Source organism: Hippocampus comes, unplaced genomic scaffold (assembly GCF_001891065.2).
Source record: "Hippocampus comes isolate QL1 unplaced genomic scaffold, H_comes_QL1_v1.1 scaffold22, whole genome shotgun sequence".
In the NCBI taxonomy this organism is placed as follows: Eukaryota; Metazoa; Chordata; class Actinopteri; order Syngnathiformes; family Syngnathidae; genus Hippocampus; species Hippocampus comes.
The window spans coordinates 5,007,027-5,027,874 of NW_017806175.1; the positions used below are offsets into that span (position 1 = coordinate 5,007,027).

The 20,848-nt window shown below is 42.9% G+C and overlaps 1 protein-coding gene across 9 annotated transcripts in view; it reads left to right on the forward strand.

The window, feature by feature from the left end:
• dab1a (DAB adaptor protein 1a) overlaps positions 1 to 20,848 on the forward strand; it is a 179,895-nt gene that overhangs the window by 36,980 nt on the left and 122,067 nt on the right. For all 9 annotated transcript variants that reach the window (XM_019896686.1, XM_019896694.1, XM_019896685.1 and 6 more), the window contains one exon: positions 5,899 to 6,002. The gene's annotated coding sequence lies outside the window, so the exon portion shown is untranslated. The remainder of the gene's footprint in view (positions 1 to 5,898; positions 6,003 to 20,848) is intronic.

Sequence of the window (20,848 nt, forward strand, 5' to 3'; positions counted from 1 at the left end):
GATTTATAACTGACTGCTGGCCTACATATGCCAGCTGGCAGCAGGAGATTCCAGCATCACACTGTCTGCTTTTCTTAGACACCCCAGGTCCCGGCAGACGGCCTGGTGTCTGTGTGAGTGTGTATGCGAAATGTTCAAATCTGTGCGCGTCTACTCTGACGCCGGAATGGTTTATTGCTCAAATTGCGTTTAGTAGGAGCGACACTGTGAGTAAGAGGGTGCTGAGGATTTCCAGGCTCAAGTGTTATCATCCTAAAAGCTTTATTAATGTGTACAAGGCATGTTTTGTACTTTATTTGAACGTTCCATAGAGTCATATGAGTGTCAAGAGAAGTTAGCGAATAAATGATTAGGTATGAAACAGTTTTACCTATAAACCACCATATTTCAGAGGCTTAGTAGTACCGGTACAATGCAAAAACAACTTGAGTAGTTTTTAATGTCAAGGTGCTAATTTAATGGCAAATAAGCCACTCTGTTTGGCTCATGAATACATAAAATCAATGTCGATTGGGCAAATGTCACTGGTCCGGCAGCCATGAACTGCACTGCACATTTCTCTCATCGTCATCCTCACATTTTGTTCCCCCCCACTTCCCCAAAAGATGGATTACAAGTCATCTGGGATCCCCCACGACCCTAAATAGGATCCGCACTAAAAAAAAAAAAATGGATGGACTTATTGTAGGAACAGAGCCATTCTAGATCATACAGATATTTTAGGGTGTTTTTTGTAAAAAGTGTGTGTGTTGTAAAAAGTGTGTGTGTGTGTGTGTGTGTGTGTGTGTGTGTGTGTGTGTGTGTGTGTGTGTGTCACTCTTATTTAGGATGTTATCACATCTGGTGGTTCTCACTAAACAAACACCAACTGGGGGCTTTTCTTTTGTTTGTGAGTTGCATCTGCCTTGCAAAATTGCTCAAATTAGTCTTAACTGTTTTTTTAAACCTATTTTTTTTTGAGGGGGGGTCCACCCCAATCAAAGCTGGCAGCTGGCTTTTCCTCTGTGGAGTTTGCTATAAAAGCTTTGGATTAAAAAAAGATAGTCCCTAATTAAGGACCCTCCACTTTCCATTAAGCGGTGAGGGATTGGATGGTGGGGAATAAAGAGCCGAAAAAGGTGTTAAATTGCATGAATAACACATCAACCTCAATCTGTCTGGGAATTAAATGACTGCCAAGATACTGTATAATATGAGTGTAGATACCTTTGTCAACGTAATTTTCGTAAACATTTGTTGATTTAAATTTTTTTTTATTTAACAGTATACAGTGGTACCTCTAATTTCGAACGTCCCTTCATATGAAATTTTCAAATTCCAAAACGCTATAAGAGTCGCCGCAAGGACTCTTTGTAGACATGCCGCTTGATGTTTTCGTCCACACCAAAGATGAAAGCTCGTAATTTGGGCGTGAAATATGCCTTTTGTAGCACCAGTCCTGGAACCTCTCTTGACAAACCTTGAATCGCTAAAAGCTGCCACTGAGTGGCGAACATTTGCGAGTGTCTGAGAAGTTAGCGTATGCCGCGTTCTCGAGTTCGTTCAAGGTCGCAGATGTTCGCCAAATAATCGCCAGACATTCAATAGGATATTCATTTCTATTTTTCCCCCTGCAAGGGAATGTTGAACATGTTGCTGAACATCATAGGTGTCAAACTCAAGGCCCGGGGGCCAGATTTGGCCCGTTCAATCATTTTAAGTGGCCCCCGAAAGCAAATCAAAGATGACAACTTCCACGATGCTTGCTAAAATATGTACCAACATTTTTAATTTTTAATTCTCACATGTAATAAATCAGTGACATATTGTAATTATTTTCTTGTGACCAAACCCCTCATTACAGTTACTTAAACAATATTTGAATAAAATGTTATTCTGGACTTCTTTATATAGTTTCAGTCATAACGGCCCTCCAAGAGAAACGGTAATTATAATATGGCCCACGACATAGAGTTTGACACCCCCGCTGAACATCTTGCTAACGTGCGATCTTGTCCTGACGGGCATTTTGCTACCTTTGCCATCGGTTGCAAATATTCGCCCCCCTCAGTGGGATATGGGCTTAACCGACGCTAATGCAGCAATAAAGTTCTAGTTACGGTCAATATTTATAGGACAAACACTTGTAGGTCATAAATCTAGAACGGTCCAATGAAAACCACTTAAGTAGCTGCATAGACAGTTCCAATAGGCCACTTCAGAGCATTTAGTGTGTCAAAAATGGTGGCCCCTGTATGAAAAAAAATGGAGTCATCTTGATCCATCAGGACACATTAATGAGGCTGTTATAACTGTGCTTTTACAAACAAACTGAACACACTTGGAGAGTCTTTTGCCTGCTTAAAAGTGTGTGTGTGTGTGTGTGTGTGTGCTAATGTGCTAGCAAAATTGAATTTTAATTGACATCAGAGCTCACGAGATTACGCTTCTATCTAATCAGACTTTATTTATACTGTCTCACTATAGCAGCCTCACTTACTGGAGACACGTGGGCGTCTTCACACCTGCCATCTTTTTAATTTCTTGAGAGAAATTGCTGAGGAAGGTTGAAAGGAAGATTCTCTTTTGAGACTGAGTTCAATGGATGTCAAGTTAGCAGGAAGGATGAATTCAAATGTGCTCAATGCTGTCACTCAATGAGCATGACGCGGCATGCTTTTGACAGATGTCGTCAACCGCTCTGGAAAAATTGTTCAGTTCCTAACGGTGGCCACGTAACTTCAAGTCTATTACTGACTGACACTAATGCAGTAGTTGATTTGGCCCGTTCAATCATTTTAAGTGGCCCCCGAAAGCAAATCAAAGATGACAACTTCCACGATGCTTGCTAAAATATGTACCAACATTTTTAATTTTTAATTCTCACATGTAATAAATCAGTGACATATTGTAATTATTTTCTTGTGACCAAACCCCTCATTACAGTTACTTAAACAATATTTGAATAAAATGTTATTCTGGACTTCTTTATATAGTTTCAGTCATAACGGCCCTCCAAGAGAAACGGTAATTATAATATGGCCCACGACATAGAGTTTGACACCCCCGCTGAACATCTTGCTAACGTGCGATCTTGTCCTGACGGGCATTTTGCTACCTTTGCCATCGGTTGCAAATATTCGCCCCCCTCAGTGGGATATGGGCTTAACCGACGCTAATGCAGCAATAAAGTTCTAGTTACGGTCAATATTTATAGGACAAACACTTGTAGGTCATAAATCTAGAACGGTCCAATGAAAACCACTTAAGTAGCTGCATAGACAGTTCCAATAGGCCACTTCAGAGCATTTAGTGTGTCAAAAATGGTGGCCCCTGTATGAAAAAAAATGGAGTCATCTTGATCCATCAGGACACATTAATGAGGCTGTTATAACTGTGCTTTTACAAACAAACTGAACACACTTGGAGAGTCTTTTGCCTGCTTAAAAGTGTGTGTGTGTGTGTGTGTGTGTGCTAATGTGCTAGCAAAATTGAATTTTAATTGACATCAGAGCTCACGAGATTACGCTTCTATCTAATCAGACTTTATTTATACTGTCTCACTATAGCAGCCTCACTTACTGGAGACACGTGGGCGTCTTCACACCTGCCATCTTTTTAATTTCTTGAGAGAAATTGCTGAGGAAGGTTGAAAGGAAGATTCTCTTTTGAGACTGAGTTCAATGGATGTCAAGTTAGCAGGAAGGATGAATTCAAATGTGCTCAATGCTGTCACTCAATGAGCATGACGCGGCATGCTTTTGACAGATGTCGTCAACCGCTCTGGAAAAATTGTTCAGTTCCTAACGGTGGCCACGTAACTTCAAGTCTATTACTGACTGACACTAATGCAGTAGTTAGTAGTTGTGATTACGGCGTTTATTTGTAGTCTGTAAATAGAAAGGGTTAGTATAATACAACCATACCAGGGTACAAGACGGAAACATGACAACTCCTCAGCAGTAATATTCATTGCCTGTGAGTGTCATCCGTCCACATGTTGCGCCACCGGTTGTTTTCCAATATGCATTGCTTCACACATAACACCACCATGAAGATGCTAATCGTAAGCACGCCAATGGTGTTGGGAGTAACATTAAAATATCGGATTTCAAGGCTAAGATGAATTAGATTTAAGTTTTGTTTTTTTTAAAAGTTAAAAAAAACTCTTCCCTAGCTGACAGTTTCGGATGTCACTTCAGCCTTCGTCGGAGGTCAAGTGACAGCCAAAAACTGTCACCTAGGTAAGAGATTTTCTTTTCACTTAAAAAAAAAAAAAATTGTCTTTGCGAATAAAAAAAGAAGCCTTAAATCTAATTCAACTCATAAGAAGAAATGAACGTCGTTGCGCTGTTCTTTAAAGGCGGAGCTCTGTGGTTGTTTCAAATACACAAAATGTAATTGTAATTTTTTCATTTTATTTATTTATTTATTTTTTTAACTTCAGCTATGTCATAAAGTCAGTTCCCTGCCACCATACCATACATATAGATCATATCGGTAACTAAAGTGGGTGATCTCATGTCGGCATGGCAACGACAGAGATGCTATTCCGAGGCTATTTTATTGTCGAATGGCTCCTTATTGAACCAAAGTGGTTTGTGGTGTATGGGCTTTATTACCCCTTTTGTGTTTTGTGTACCTGTTGTGCATGATTGTATTTGCACTGTGTTGCAGACACAGTGACACGTTTTTGTTTGAGATGTTTGCTGCATACAAATATGTGTTCATTAATGTGCTTCCCTTCACTGTGAGCATTGATCCGCATCAGACTCTCAATTGCGGACGTGATTTTTTTATTTTTTTATTTTTCCCTGCCCGCGTGTGTGTTTTAGTTAGCGTGGCTATTGATCTGCGGAGGTTCCTGCTCGTGTTTATTCCTGCAGCATGTGTTCAGTAATCCCACCCCGCCTCTTCTCCGGTGTCCCTCTTGGACAATTTGTCTCGGTTAGAAGCAAAAGGCGCTCTTAAACGGCAGCCCCGGTCACTGCACGTCCACTGACTGACTGGCAAAACACACACTTGACAATTGAACGCTTAAGTCTGTTTCCGCACGGGCAAACCCCTGATTGCAAATCGCTGGCTGGCCGTTTGGCTTTAGACGGATGATACTACCGTTGCCTGGTAGCTCTGACAGAATGGCTGCGTGCACTTTTGACAAACGATAAAGTTTGCCAATGAGTTTTCAAGACGTCATGTTAATTTGTGACACTTGGCGTCGCTGGAAAAAAAAAAATATTCATCGGGAAAGTAATACTGTGTAACAAGAACACCATTGGAGCTTTTATGACAATAAGTTTGAATTTTATAGGAAGAAGTGGTAATAAAACAGCTATCGGCATAGTTTTTTCATACTACATAAGGAAAGTTGTTTTATTTATTTGTTTTATTTCTTATTTTAACAAGAGTAACTTACAGGCAGTTAAAGTTCTCAAACAAGGAAGCTCTATTTTTTATCATTTTACAGTAAATACGCGATTTTACAGGGGAAAAGCGAGTAAGCTGACGTGAATATTTTCCACTGAAATCATGACTTAGTCAGAAGAGTAGTAAAATTATAGCGAGGAAGTTATTTTTTTTATGTGCATTACAGTTATAGTTGTAATTTTATGAGAATATATATTTGCAACTATCCAAGAATGCAGTCATTGTTTTACCAAAGTCTTGACTTTGCAAAAATTGTCATGCTAAAACAACAGTTCACAATTTTACCAGAAGCTGGAATAATTGGTCTTTCGCAACAATAAATACATTTCACAAGAAAAAGAAACGTGTTTGATTCACATGAGCATACAGTCTGATTATTGCAAGAGCTGGGTCATGTTTTTGATAGTTCAAGTTGAAATATTTCCGCACCCGTAGTCGTAATTTTAACACAGTGTAACTTCAGTTTTTTTTTTTTTTTTTTTAAACTTCCAGTTACCGTTGATGATGGGATCCAACTCTACTGCAGAGGAACCCAGGAAATTATAGAATCCTGTCGAATCCATGAAACAAGTGTCCTATTTGCTGACATTGATCAGGTAAGTGGGAGGAAACCCAACACCACTCTTAAATGCCACCAACATTTCCCGCTGTTTAGACATTTTCCAATTTTTTTCAAATTTCTGTCCATATGGTGTCCTCGGTGACCATGACTTAGAATTAGCTTTGAGCACTCTTGATGTTGCACTTTTCAGAAAAAGAAAATATGATTTTTATTTTTTATTTTTCCACGATTGCCTTATTTTACACTTGTTTGACCTTGGAAGCAGAATAATGCCGTTATTAAATTGTTACGGGAGGGGCAAGCAGTCTTCAAAATGCTTTGTGCCTTCAGCATGAGATGAGCACGGACTTATCAAATGCTCCGGAGAGGGGGTTGGGTGGCGTAATGGGAATCTTAATACCAGAGTAGACTCGGACCCCCCGACAAGAAGCAGGCGGCGCGGCAGGAGATAGACGAAGGAGGAAAGCGAGTGACTTTGAGGCGACGGGAGGACACTTGGCTGGAGGAATTGTCTCTCGCACTCGCACCGCGTACGCACTGGGGCACATACACTGCGCGCCACTGCTCCTCCCCGAACGGGTTCTTTTCGTCTCTCATAACAGCCCTCCATCTCTCCCTTCATTTTTCTTATCCAATCTTATTAGGATCATGCTGGTCTTCCCAACGACTTTCCCTTGCAATATGACACATTTGTCTTGTCAAACACATCGCAACTTATATATTATGACTATCCTCATATTCCATATTTTTTTTTGTTATATTGCAACATTAATTCTTCGCGATTACGACTTTAGCATTGCAACAATTGCCACGAGTCTCCCAAAATCTTTTTCTCCTAGTATTTGAGACCGTTCTCACGCCATTGACTCTTCTCGTGGCGTTCGTTTCCTCTCCCTCTGTGTGGCCCTCGTCGCCTTTCAAACTTCCTTTGAACCCGTCGCGTTTCATTCAAAGTGCTCCACTCACCTGATTTGACTGCAGCAAAGTCTCGCTGAGCGCCCTCTAACGCACGTTTCTTTCATGCTATCGTCTCAGTGTGCCGAAAGGATGTCGGCTGTTTGCCGCATGTGATCAGGCACGTGTGTGTGTGTGTGTGTGTGTGTGTGTGTGTGTGTGTGTGTGTGTGTGTGTGTGTGTGTTGTCTCGACTTCCCTTCTTTTGTATGCCGGCCTGGGGATTGTGCTTCATTTCTAAATTTATCCTCAAAGTGTGCCACCTCTCCTGTGAGCTGCTGCTGCTGCTGCTGGGACTCTGCGCTGCAGGTTGGGGTGGTGAATGATTTTTAGGGGTGGGGGCGGGTTGTGGGATTGTTTCGATTGGTGAAAAGAGGCAAAGAAAAAGGGGGGGGGACTGCGGGGTGGATATGATTAGAGCGAGTGATATTTAAATGTGGAACAAGACGCCTGCTTCAATTCCTCTATTTTTTTTTTTTGTTCCCTTGTTTTCTTATCTTCACTGCCATCTTCTGATGGCCCCCTGGCACTTGCCTTTATTTGGACATCTTTATTTAGGCAAATATATGGAATATTTGGGTGTGTGTGTGTGTGTGTGTGTGTGTGTGTGTGTGTGTGTGTGTGTGTGTGTGTGTGTGTGGTTTTTTTTTGTTTGTGTTTGTTTTTGGTTTTTTTTTTTTGCTTCCCGCATGTTACTATTCCAGGCTGAAGTGGATTTCATCACTTGACACATTTATTTTCTGGAATGCATTGAAATTTTACACCAAGGAATATTTTCCCTCTTTCCGAAACTGCATTTGAGCGCAAGCCCTTCTGAATTTTTGGCACACTCAATTTGCTTCATAACCTCTGCCACAGCTGAGTTTCTCCCTCCATGACATGATCAACGGGGCTAGGATAAGATCCTGAGCCACTTTCAAGCGACGGCACATTTTTATGCGTCGGCACAATTATGCAGAGGCACTCACATTAAATTCAATGTATAGAACAATCTCAAGACCATAGACAATACAAAGCAAGCAACAAAAAGCGGAAAAAGAAAAGCCCCCCCCCCCCCCCCCCCACCCCCCCCCCCCCCCCATAAATACTTTCAGCAAGACAAGAACTCGGTTTGTCACATGGAGTGGATGTTATTAAGACAACCGAAGGCTGTTTTGCAATGTTAAATAAATGTGTGCTATGTCTCCTTTTAGACCTTTTTTTTTTTTTTTTTTTTTTTTTGTGGCGGTGTAGCTCCAGTATACATTTCTACTCTCAGTGTGTGTGAAAGCAAATCTGAACATGATTACACAGACTGGACCCTGGAGGAGGACTCTTATCTGGAGCCCCTCTGTTGGAGATCATCTCACGTGCTGCGGATTACACCTGCAGTATCACCGCTGCGTTTTTAGATGCTGATAAAGTCTTGGGCATCTCTCTCTCTCTTGTGAATCACCGATCAATAACTTCAGTTAGATGGACTAGCAGACGCGTGCGTGACGTTTGCTCGGGCATTGGAAACAGGGGTGTCATATGCTGCTATTTGGCGTCAATTCCGAGCGGGTCTCGAAGTCGATGCGTCAAAATTATGGTGATGTTTCAAGCGGCGTCACTTGCCATAAAAATTCGATTTAAATAGTGCAAAGAGAGAGACAGAGAGAGAACAATGTGGGCAGTAGAATTGGTCATGCGCTTGCGTCGTCAATAGTTTTCCTTTTGCAAAATTTCTGATCATCACCTTCAGCACATTGATATGCCGCGAGCGCAGTCACTGGAAAACGTGACCCCCACATCTGCCCAAGTGTGTTTGTGTGCCCCGCACAATAACTGCCGCGTGTGGTTAATCCCTCCAACAATGGGCCTCCCCCAAGCTGCCAGCTCTTCGGCTCACAGGCCCAAAGTAAAGCCTGAGGGGTGGGAGGAGGGGCAAAACTAGCGATGGAAGTCACCCAGGCAGGACTCGAGAGACCGGACTTGGATTGCCTCCACGTAGCCCCCTGCGCGGGGACGACGATGATGGAGGAGGTTGCAAGGACGCGCAGCTCGGCATGGGGGAGAGATAATGGAAGCGGAGAGGGGAACAGATGGGAGCGGAGGAGAGAGGCTGACATGTAGTTATGGCAGCTAAACGCAGTATTCCTGTGTGGCTTGTCGAGCGGCGGCAAACCAAAGCAACACCCGTCGCCGTATGGTGGATTCTTTGATGCCGCAAATCCCCCGCGGGATGCGTTCAAATGTCCTTTGGGTGCGAGCAAGATTGAATTTGACTTTTATGGCATGATGTCGACGCACCGCGCATTCATCGAAGAGGTTCCTCTCTCAACATTTCATGTAAAGGTCGCCAGAAAAATACAGAGCGGTGGAAAATGCAGGACAGTAAACCCTCTTCGATTAAATTATCGGTAGAATAGAAACTGTTCACTGAAAAGCTGTCCACTTAATTTTACTGGAATGTGTCACTGTTGCCGCTGTTCCCCTCCAGACTTGTAGGTGGCGGTAGTGCTGACAAGTACCACATTAAAGAAGAGACAATCAAAAGGCCTCTTCGGATTCTGGTTTTGGCGTAAGAACTTTGGCAAAGAAGTCCGTCATTGGTGATTCACGAATTGCTGTGTTCCAACGTCAAGGTGTCAAAACTTCTCTTTGTAAAAAGTTTGTGCTTCATTGCTTTAATTAGACCCGTGTCGTAATGCTTAGTGTATACACAGCTGCTTTGCTTTTATATTTCCCTAATTTCCCCTCTAACACAGCCAACTTGGAAAGGAGAAGGGAATATTTAAAGTTCACATTTATAGCTTCAGGCATGGTGCTTGACAGGCTCGATGATTTATATTCTTTTAGAAACGCCAATCTTAAGATTGATCACCGTTCCCACACGCTGCTCCTGCGTCCAGGCGACTGATTATAATTCCCCACGTTAATTAGAAAAATGTCACGTCCTAAGGTAAGGGCCGAATCCTTCTAATGGGTTTGTTCTCCTGCAGTCTGGCCGTGGCTTGAACTAACACGGGACAGAGTAAAACATATTGTCAAATACTTTGCCGTGGGTCGTGATGGGATAAACGGTGAACTGTAAACCTTGACCTTTTCTTGTTTGAGGAAGTGACATGACGTCCTGTCTAGACTCGAAAGAAAAGTCCAACCTTCTCCACCTTTCCCCTTTATTATTTATATCTATTAAAAAAAAAAAGCAAAGCAGCGGCCCGGTGGGAGGACCGGTTAGCGCGTCGGCCTCACAGTGCAGAGGTGCAAGGTTCGATTCCAGCTCCGGCCTTCCTGTGTGGAGTTTGCATGGTCTCCCCGTGCCTGCGTGGGTTTTCTCCGGGTACATCCGGTTGGATGGATGGATGGATGGATGGGTGAAAATGTAGAGCACTTGGTACCTAGTATTGTGCTTCTAACTATAGTTATTCCAAACACACAAACCACAAGCATGGTTATCGCCTACGATCATCTGGTGGCACTTTTTTCTTGGCTGCCGTTAAATGACGTCGCTCCTCTGCAACACAGTAAAAGGACCACTGATGACCTTTTGGCCTTTTGTAATATCAATTTAAAATTAACCCCAAATGCACATGTATTAAATTAATTTCCAAAGACAAAAATGTCATGATAATAGTTTTTTTTTTTTTTTGTAAACGTAAAATGTAGTTTCAGTTTGTTCTTTTCTTTCTTTTTTTAAAAGTATTTTAGTTTTTATTTTATTTCATGACAGAATTTTTTTCAATTTAAATTTTTTTTATTAACCTTGGTGCCTGGCATTCCCCGAGAAGCTGAGAGGATGGGTGACTGACATCGACGCACGTACAACTGGCAGCTCCTCCAGCCCCGTGGCCAGACAAGCTTGAGCAATTTTCACACTTCAGCAGATATGACATCATCAAGTGCGTTTGCAATTGGTCACTGATACAAATCTACACCGTAGGCCAAAGTTATACCATCTGCCACACGAGTCTATATCGCACTCATTGTTAGCGAAGAGAAAAACGTGCAATAAATGGCGAAACGATGAACAACTGGGCACGTGCGTGCAAAAGTCAATTTCAGTGTTTACCTGGAAGTGTTTGATGCTGTTGACTGTAGTAACAATAGAGCAGGACTTTTTTTTTCTCAATGAGATTCTCTGTTTACCCCTCACAAACAACGATAATTAGTATCAGAGTCAAAGAGCGCGTCTCAACAGAGTCGAGCATAAGCGCCGTACATCATGTTTGTACACGCGCCGCACGGGCGGCAAGTGCCCGTCACGAGTGTGTTTTCCCCACACAAAGAGCGCAAGTTCACCGCGTGTGAAGACGAGTACAAAAGAGCTATTTTCCCTCCGAGGAAATATCTGCGAAAGCGCTATACGCGCGGCTACACCAGCGTCACAGATAACGAATGGTAAATGAGCTTGCGCAGCGCGAGCCGGCGGGGGAAATAAGTATATCTGGCGCGGCCGTGCATGCATTTTTCATGTATCCGCTCGCTTGTCATTCATCAATATGCATTTGTACAGTTGGCCCCGGTGCTCACAGCTGTTGCGACATATCCATCTTGTCATTTCTTTCTCCTTTTCGATGGGCACCGGGGCGGAGGGGTGTCACTTCCCCAACGACCGGCGCTCTGTGGGGTGTTTGTGACTGCTACAGTTATGCATGGCCGCCGTCCCCTCGGCCCCAGCATAAATCATCATTAGAGATGGCAGGTGTGTGTGTGTGTGTGTGTGTGTGTGTGTGTGTGTGTGTGTGTGTGTCTGTGTGTGTGTGTGTCTGTGTGTGTTGTCAGACCGACTGTGGCAGCTGTCCATGTGCAACAGGCTGCTACTTTCTATCTGTAAACACGCACATCACCGCAATGGGTGTTAGGGCCAGTTCATTGTGCTGTTTCTCTTGCGCAGTATTTTCTACGGAATGCAGAATTATGGGCAAGAGCACCCTCTTGCCCCTGAATATGAGCAGTATATAAATAAACCTCAAGACTATTTAGGCATTCTGGAGTGAAATTTTCCGCTCGGTGTCAGAAAGAATTGTGTCACTTAGGTTCCGGGGCTGCTTTCCTACACCCGGCACCTTTTGTTTTGAATCTGTGCAGGTTACTCTGAAACCTTGAGATGATCAAGGCATTGAAATGTGCCGCCTGGTGTCAGAAAGGTTGTGTGTGTTTTCTCTTGCACACAGGATCTCACATACTTTAAAACGTCTGATTGTCACAATGATGCGTCAAGTAGACTGCCACTCAAGCTGCCTGAGTTGACGAGGCAACAGTCAACGTGTAAAGATCTGAGCCGAAAACTGTGAACACAAAACCGTGATATGAATTGAACCGTTCCAAACTGAACTGGTTCTCTTCATTGATGATTGCAGTGTTAGCGCAAGAGTACTGTTGATTTGGGATTGCTCACGAGATACTTTGTGTCTAATGGCAGATTGACGCCCTTTTTAATAAGCGTGTACGTGTACGCATGTCTGTTTGTGTGACTACGTCTATCCATCCATCCATTTTCTGATCCGCATTTATCCTCACAAGGGTCGCGGGGTGTGCTGGAGCCTATGCCAGCCGTCTTTGGGCACCCTAAACCGGTTGCCAGCCAGTCACAGGGCACACACAGACGAACAACCATCCGCACATTCACACTTAGGGACAATTTACGATGTTCAATCAGCCTGCCATGCATGTTTTTGGAATGTGGGAGGAAACCGGAGTACCCGGAGAAAACCCACGCAGCCACTGAGAGAACATGCAAACTCCACACAGGAAGGCCGGAGCCGGGATCGAACCCACGACCTCTCCACTGTGAGGTCGACGCGCTAACCGCTCGACCACCAGGCGTGACTGTGTTTAAAAATAAATAAAATGTTGTGTGCAGGGGGAAAATCGATGATATTTGCCGAGGCAGCGGTGTGAGCGGAGGCAATCTGCGGCGCGCTAGGAGCCACCATTTGCTTGTCATTTAACGCACGCACGCACGCACAGCCACGTGCACGCACATCCTCATCAATCCAACCGTCCCAAATTACACCTTCCTTTTACTTCTCTCTGGCTTTGCATCCAGAGATATCAGTTTATGAGGCACAGTGGAGCGTCAAGCATCACCACCTCGTTCCCATTCATGCACGCACATGGACACGCGCGCGCATCCAGGCAAGCCCCCGCTGTCTTTATCACAGGTAATTAAAAGTCAGGCTGTTCCATGCTGACTGGTAGGCTGGAGGGAGGGAGGAATGGATGGATGGGGGGGGGGAAGCAAGAGAGAGAGCGCCCAGGAGCCATCCTGCATTTTGTTTCATGCAAAGTGTGAGGAACACAACCCATTTTTGGGGTGCCGATGCAACACAAGGGGTTCCCTTACTCGCTGACGGAGCGCCATTCTTTTACGGCTGCCATGTAACCCAAATTGGGTACGTAGGTCAGAGCAAGTGTTTCCGTTTCACTTGACTGCAGACTCCTCGCGCACTCTGACATTGCAGCGGAGCGCATACAGGCACGTGGAGGCCGCCCACGCGACTCAGCCGCAATATGAGAAACATTTTCATTTCTTGCCTGGATTGGGGTCTTATTCCCTTTGATGGAGTCTTTGCCTCGATTTCCTCTTACGAATGACTAAATGTCCAACACTGCAATAAACGGATCCTCATGAAATCAGTCAGTTATTCCTGACTAATCTATTTGCGCTTAAAAGTAACATTATAATGAGTGCTTAATTGTACCGTAGTTTGCCAAGGTGAAAGGGGTCGACTGTATTTACACCCCCCCAACCCTCACTTGAAAGAAATAAATTGAATTAAAGCTCACTTTGAGAATTAGATCAAAGGTTACAGAGCTTCTTGGTTTATGAATGTAACTTATATTGGTGCATATTCAAAGGGACATATTTGAAAATGTGCTTGTGGTTTTTAATGTTATGTAGACCCGATCATTGGGTTTCTGCAGTGCCTACTCAACCATCAAGTGTGAAAATCAAAGTGTCTCCCCTTAAAGAGCCCATAGGGTGACAGATCTTCACTAAAAGCCTAAATATTGCATTTTAGTTTTGACATAGCATAATAATTCATCACTTTGTTTGTTGGTCCCACAGCAACATTTCCGTTTTGCTCTTATGGTGTTTGTTTTGATGAATCCTTCTATCACCGCGTATGGTATGCGTGACATGATACAATGCTGCCGAGCCAGCATCGCTCACTGATATCTACGATGGCAATTAGCGGCAATTGTCAGCTCGGCAGCGAAGGCGCGGCACATTTATCGTCCAAACGAGCGGCCGCAACGTGCCCGTTCTCACATCAGCTCATTGTCAGACACGTTATGAAGCGTAAGGATCTCATTTTATTTTAAATGTCTGAAAGTGACTGCGGTCAAGCTAATGTCAATGTTGAATTTGGCACTTGATCATTGACGTTCAAGTCCTTTCATGTGTCAGCAGTCTTTTTAGCGAGACTTCAAGAATGAGTTTTGTTTCGCATCTGACAGGGAAATTGTCGCAGTTGTGGGTAAATTTGTAAATGAATACGAATGAATGACCTTGCCCTTTTTTTTTTCAAGACTGTGATAAAACTCTAGATTTTGATCATTTCGCGTAAAAAAACAGAACCAACACCACTCTTTCCAACACTGGGTAGCACTGTAGTTGTGAAAGAAATCCTACTATCTGATTAACACTTTTGTTGTGTGGCAAACAGCCAAGGCTTCGGTTCTATTACGCTCAGGTGTGTCCGTGTGTTTTCCCCTCTCAGAGAACCATTTTAAGTTTTGGGCCTGAGGTTTCGAGCCATCGTAGTAAAAAACATTTTTTAGCGGGGCGGCGGGGGGGCTGTGGAAGGGGTCCTGCGAGGCTAGCGTGACCAGAAGTTGTCATGAGCCATAAGCTGGAATAAATGAAGGTTTTAGCCAGGATGGGAAAAAATAGGGCTTGTCCTGTGTGTCTTTAAAGCCAGCAATAATTTAAAGCATCAGTCCCTCTGAAGCTTTGGATCCACATTGACCGGTCATCTTAAATCAAATCAGGCCACTGTGTATACACTATGTGTGCGTATACACATGTTGGCTTGTCCACACAGAGCCCCTGGTCTACTCTGAATTATTGACAACTGCGAATAATTGATTGGTTCACCTTCAGGCCTATCCGACGACATCTTAGTGCTGCATGTGCTATCAGCGCATCTCCTCCGTTGCCTCATTTCTTTTGCTGACGCCATTTTCCAGCTTGTTTGACTCGTTGTGCACTTCTCCAACAAATCAATGCGTGTGACTTGCTCCATAGCATCTCCCGATAGCTTTGCTTGGATAAATGTAAGCATGCTATTGTTGCTCTGTATTTTGTTTTCTTCGTTATTTCTCAGGGTGGCATAATAATCAATGTTGAATCGATGTTTCGGGATCAATACTGTGTGACGCTGCTTTTAAATGACAAATGTTTGTAATGAGTGGTTGCTGCCCTACTCGTTGCTCTGTTGATTTATGTGTTAGCGAAGAATCGAGAGCTGATCGTCACTTTGATTGAATATACAGAATGTCGACATCCTTGGATAATTAATGTTTTAAGATGACGGTTTGACGTTAAGTGTCTAATTTTGCTGAACCAAAGCTGATTGACGCTCGCTCCGGTTAAAATCAGATCGTGAAATTAGGCATTAAACTATGAATTAAGATGATATTAATGTGGTGATTTAAAATTGGTGCCGTCTGTGTTGGTATGCAAACTTACTTTGCTCTCTTTCATAAGACGCTCAGAAACATCAACGTTGAAATGTGAGGCTTATTCGTTTTGTGGTGCGAGTCTGCTTCATCGTAGATTTTAATTCTGTTACTTCAAGTATCTGTTAACATTTTTAGTCCTGTTTTGAGTAAACTTGTTTTTTTCTGGGGAAAAAAAAGACAATTTTTTCCTTGAGCTATTACATCCAATTCATAGCTCATGAAGACGTTATTCAAATATCTCCTCCATCTTGTTTAGCTGTCCACCTTTCCGATGACTAAGTATGCAGTCATGGCCAGCCATAGCGCCGAGAGTGAGGTCCATTCCAATCAATAACACCATTCCGCAGGCAGGGAACGGCCGTGACATACGACCCCCTGCCCCCTCACCGGCACGGCGCCGAGATGGCGTCCCGTCGTTGCTTTGACAGGCCCGGAGATGAGTTGAGGATGAATGGGTGGCAGGATGAATGAATGGACGGGTGAAGGTAATGGAAGGAGGGGAATGGAGCAGATGCTGCAGCCGGATCACTGTCACAGACGACAGACAGAGTGTGATCCAAAAAAAGCCACGACCGATGTTCTTTCTTTGCCTGAACCTGAGCGATTTTGATTGATTCCCAACAGCGACCAAAAGAGTAGAGCCAGTCTTCCTACCAAAATGACCCCCCCCCAAAAAAGGATTTATAACTTAATTTCTTTTGTTTTTAATCTGATTTTAGTTTTTATTCTTTTATATTTTAACTGTAATTCACTTGAAGCCAATGAAATGAATTCTTTCATGTGGAATTCATTCTGACAATTCCGGATGTTGTGCGAATAATGAAGAAACTTCTCGACACGGCTTTTCTTTGATTAGTCCGGTTTTATTTATATATCAAGCTTCTGTTTAAGACAATTTAAAAAAAAGCGGCTTGCGCTCTGCCTTTGTCTCCCAACCTTTATAGAGCTGGAGAATGAATATTGAACAGTATCCACTTACAGACCCTCCTGACCATCAATCTTCTCTCTGTAGCTTAGGCAGACCAACAAACCAATGAACCTATCACCAATGTATACTCTTCCTACAGTGTGTGTGTGTGTGTGTGTGTGTGTGTGTATGTCTGTCTAGCTATCTAGCTAGCTAGTTATCTCTCTAGCTAGCTAGGTAGCTCAGTTCTTGTTTTTATTCATTTTCGCAGTCATATGCGTTGTAGTTCTATCAAGATAACTTGGGGTGATATTCCACGAGGCTCCTGACCTGCTTTTGCTCACACTTGGGGTTTCGCGGATCTGTGAGCTGTTATTCTGGGCAGGTCGCGGGCTTGAGTTAGCGTCACGTAGTATATTTGCGTTCCTGGTTACGCTACAGGTGTTCCAAGTCGCTTTTATGGCCGGTATCATTTTGTACATTTGCGCTTGAGATATCGAAACTCCCCGGGCTCTATCTGAAGCTCCACACTCCGATTCTGCATTATCAGCACGACCATGTTGACGCATGTCGCCGTGCAAGCACACATGGCAGACGACGGGGCGAGACAGCAGGAGTCGAGGGGTAGTCTAATCCTCTCCTGTGCACACTTCATTATCGCGCTCGCAGGGCACCCGGCGAGGACTCGCCTAGTAATCCAAGGGAGCGAGAGAGACTTTGCTCGGCCACTATCTTTGATCAGACTTCACTCAAAAGACAGTGGTGTTCTTACCCTGGAAAAAGAAATGCTTAGAAGACTCGTTGAAAAAAAACTGACAAAATAGAGCAAAACAAAAGAGTTAGATTTTTTTTTTTTTATTTGTACTTCAGTTTGTTGAATTATTTTATTGTTTAAATTATCAAATGCTATCTTCTGTTTTGTTCTTGAATTTGTTCGACTAGTATTTTACTTATTTTTACAAATATTTCAATTAGTAAATCTGTATTTTTGGGGGACTTTTCATGGCTTTCAAGATATTAAAAAAAAAAAAAAAATCTTTCATGGTGTAATTTAGAAAATTTCCTTCATTGTCATTTATTTGTTTGTTTGAATTAATTTAATTTAAACCCTCTTTTTATGACTACCTAAACTAAAACAAAATTAATCTTTAAATAACTAAATATAAAAAAAAAAACACATTTAATCCTGTAATTTGTTTATTTAAAAAAAAAAGAGAGAGAGAAAAATATGTGAATTTGACCTACAATACAACATGGCATGCGTTTCTTGACACTTGTATCATGTTCCAAAAGTATGTTTGTGTTGCGTGTGTATGCGTGTCCGGGCTCCTGCTAATTGGCTATTGATTGGCGTTCTGAGTGGCAGCCATGCTTTGTATTTGCAGGCGACAGTGACGACTTCCTCCTTTTTTTGTCGAGTCAATAACCGAGAGCCATATTTATTAAAACCTTCTCAAAGGAAATCAATGGACCATTTTTTTTTATTTTTTTTTTAACTTTACCATCAGCACACTCACTGCTTTAAACAGGCAATTCAATACACCGCCACTTTTCAATTCATAGATTTGTAACACAGCAAAATGGTCTTTTGTGATTGTCTTTTCAAGCATGGGGAAAAACAAAAAAACGGTGAGCTTTTCATTGATCTTCCCTAGTAATAGAGTCATTCTTGCACTCTGGTCTCCTTACCTTTCTTTACTTTCACTTTAGATTTGTCTCTGTCACCACAATTGCCCTAATGTCTAGTCTACTGCATAAGGAGCTTGACTTTTGACTTTTACTCCTTTACTTTTTATGAAACCTCCCAGAATTCACATCGCCAGCTGAGCCCAAAATATGGATTTACTTTTGAATACCCAAAGGTGTACGGCGGAGGTTTGAATTTAGGTTTCTTTTTGTCAGTTGTTAGTGCCACTTAAACGATTTGAAATTGTCGAACCTCTTTTTCACAACGAGAATGGTTCAGGATAGTATATTACATTTTGTCATTTTACACCCTCAGTCTTTGCTCGTGTCATTTATGCGATGGCAAAGTGAACAGCGACGAGCATCCGTCAACTGGGAACTTCCAATTCAATCCTGTCGCATCCAGACAGTGTTTTATACACTGTAATAAGTTACAATTGAGTCTCTGTGCGAAGTGAGTGCAGCGAGCCCGATGTGTGAACATCCAAGTGTACAGAAACAAATAAAGTTACGCCAGCCGTCGCCATCTGTCTCCATCTATCTCCCACTTTTGCAGTAACCTGCTTACGTTACGCCGTGCGCCATCCCGGTGAAGTATGGCCTGCCTCTCAGGCGCTGGGTGACTCTTGCAAAGAAAAAAAAAAAAACACTTTGAATCCATTTTCCGTCCCAGGTGAGCAATAGCGCTCTTACGAAAAAATAAAAATAAATGAATAGTTTTCTACAGGAGCAGAAATATGCTCCTTGCCTCATTAATAACAATCGCAGCAGTGCATATTGTACCTCTATTTAGTTTTTGCTGTTGCGTTTGTCTACAGTGAAATTCCGTGCTACTTAAGGGACTCAAAAGCAGTCTTCGACCATTATTTTACACAATGTTGGATGCAGAAGCTATAGCATGCGGCCTGAATACTATTCGTGTGAACATTTTGGATTCATAGCTGGAGATTTATAGATTTGTGCTAACTGGTGTCAGAATTAGTCCACTCTGATAATTGGTGCAAATTTTTCTCTATCTCTCTCTCTCTCTCTCTCTCTCTCTCTCTCTCTCTCTCTCTCTCTCTCTCTCTATATATATATATCCTTAAAAAATGGCCTAAACAGTTTTTGAAGTTTTTTTTTCATGCCAACAGTTAAAGTCACCTCCTCTTGCGTCTGCTGAGGTCGTTCCTTAAAAAAAATAAAATGAAATAATAATAATAATAAAATAAAGGTTTCACAAAGTAACCTTTGGACCCGCTGCCATCATCATACATATACAAGAGCATCTGTTACAGGTTCACACACGAAGACACAAGCGAACGGAAGGGTGGTGGTGTTTTTTGTTTTTTTTCCCTCTCCCTTGACACTGGTGACACACCCGTCAGAGGAGCGGATGGGGGGGCTTGGGACCAAAAGGTGGATGGCAAACGAGACAGTTGGATTTGCATATTCATCAGTGCTCATCAGCATTCAAGAATAGGAGAATTTGAACGTCATTTTTTTTTTCCCCCTCCACTTCATGACCATATGGTGGACAGCACCCAGGGTGATCGTGCAGTCCACTTAGTTTGTTTTTGCATCTTGTTAAAGAACAATGAAGGAAAGTCACTTCATAAAATGACTTTTTAAATATCCTTAGAGGGTCTTCATTTAAAACCCCTCTCGTCACACTTCTTAAGGCAGACGTTTTTTTCACAATTTTAGAGGTCTCAGGTTTCCCCCCCCCCCACCCCCATCAACATGGCCCTGACTTATGTATTTAGTAACTGTATACCCTTCCCCATATATGGCTGGGCTAGTTGGGAATGCTCCTTTTGTTACCATGACGACTGATATGTAATTTTTGGCTTAAAAAAAATCCCCCACCACCCCCAATGCATCTCAATGGGAGTAAGTTACACGCAGATTTTCACTATTTGCAGAGTCGCGTACAACAGTCGATGTATTACTTCAATACTTCCGCGGCACTTAAGACTTTCCTATTAGCCAGTCAGAGAAGGAGCTCAAAAGTCCTTAGTATACTTCACAGCAAATGTGAAAAGTCGAATTGGTGAAACGCGATTAAGCACAGCTTCAAAGTACTTTGCCTATTTTGTATCTGTCTCCTTTTACTCTGCTTTTACTCAAGAAGACTGTCTGTTGCTTTTAAGATTGGAATTTGGTACTTGAATACGCACACAAATTCCAATAGGCGCCTTCTCAAAGTGAACAGGGGAGATGAAAGCGAGTGCGAAGTGAAGCAAAAGAGCGAGCGAGTGTGAGAGAGAGAGAGAGAGAGAGGGAGAGGGAGAGAGAGACATTCCCTGGAGAGATGTGCTCCTCAAACAGGTGTCGTTTACAAGTGTTCCGTCACGTCAGCCCATCGCACCCCCCCCCCCCACAACCCCCACTCTCTTGGTGCAGAGAGAGGAGGTGAACACAGGTTAAGTTGCGTGAGATCACCGTGACAACGCATGCAAATTCGCCCACAATGCAGCCTGTCAATCTCCTGCCTCACACTTCAGCGTACATCTCTATCTGCTTGTTGCCAATTTTCCTGTGTACTTTTTTTTTTTTCTTTTCTCGATTTTGAATTTTCCTAAGCTGATACACGCTTACGTCTGGAATGTAGGCGTTATTTGCATGTTTTAGGAACAATGGTCCTCTGTCCCCTGGAAGTTTATTGCTAATGTCACCTGGGCTATGTTTGCACTACAG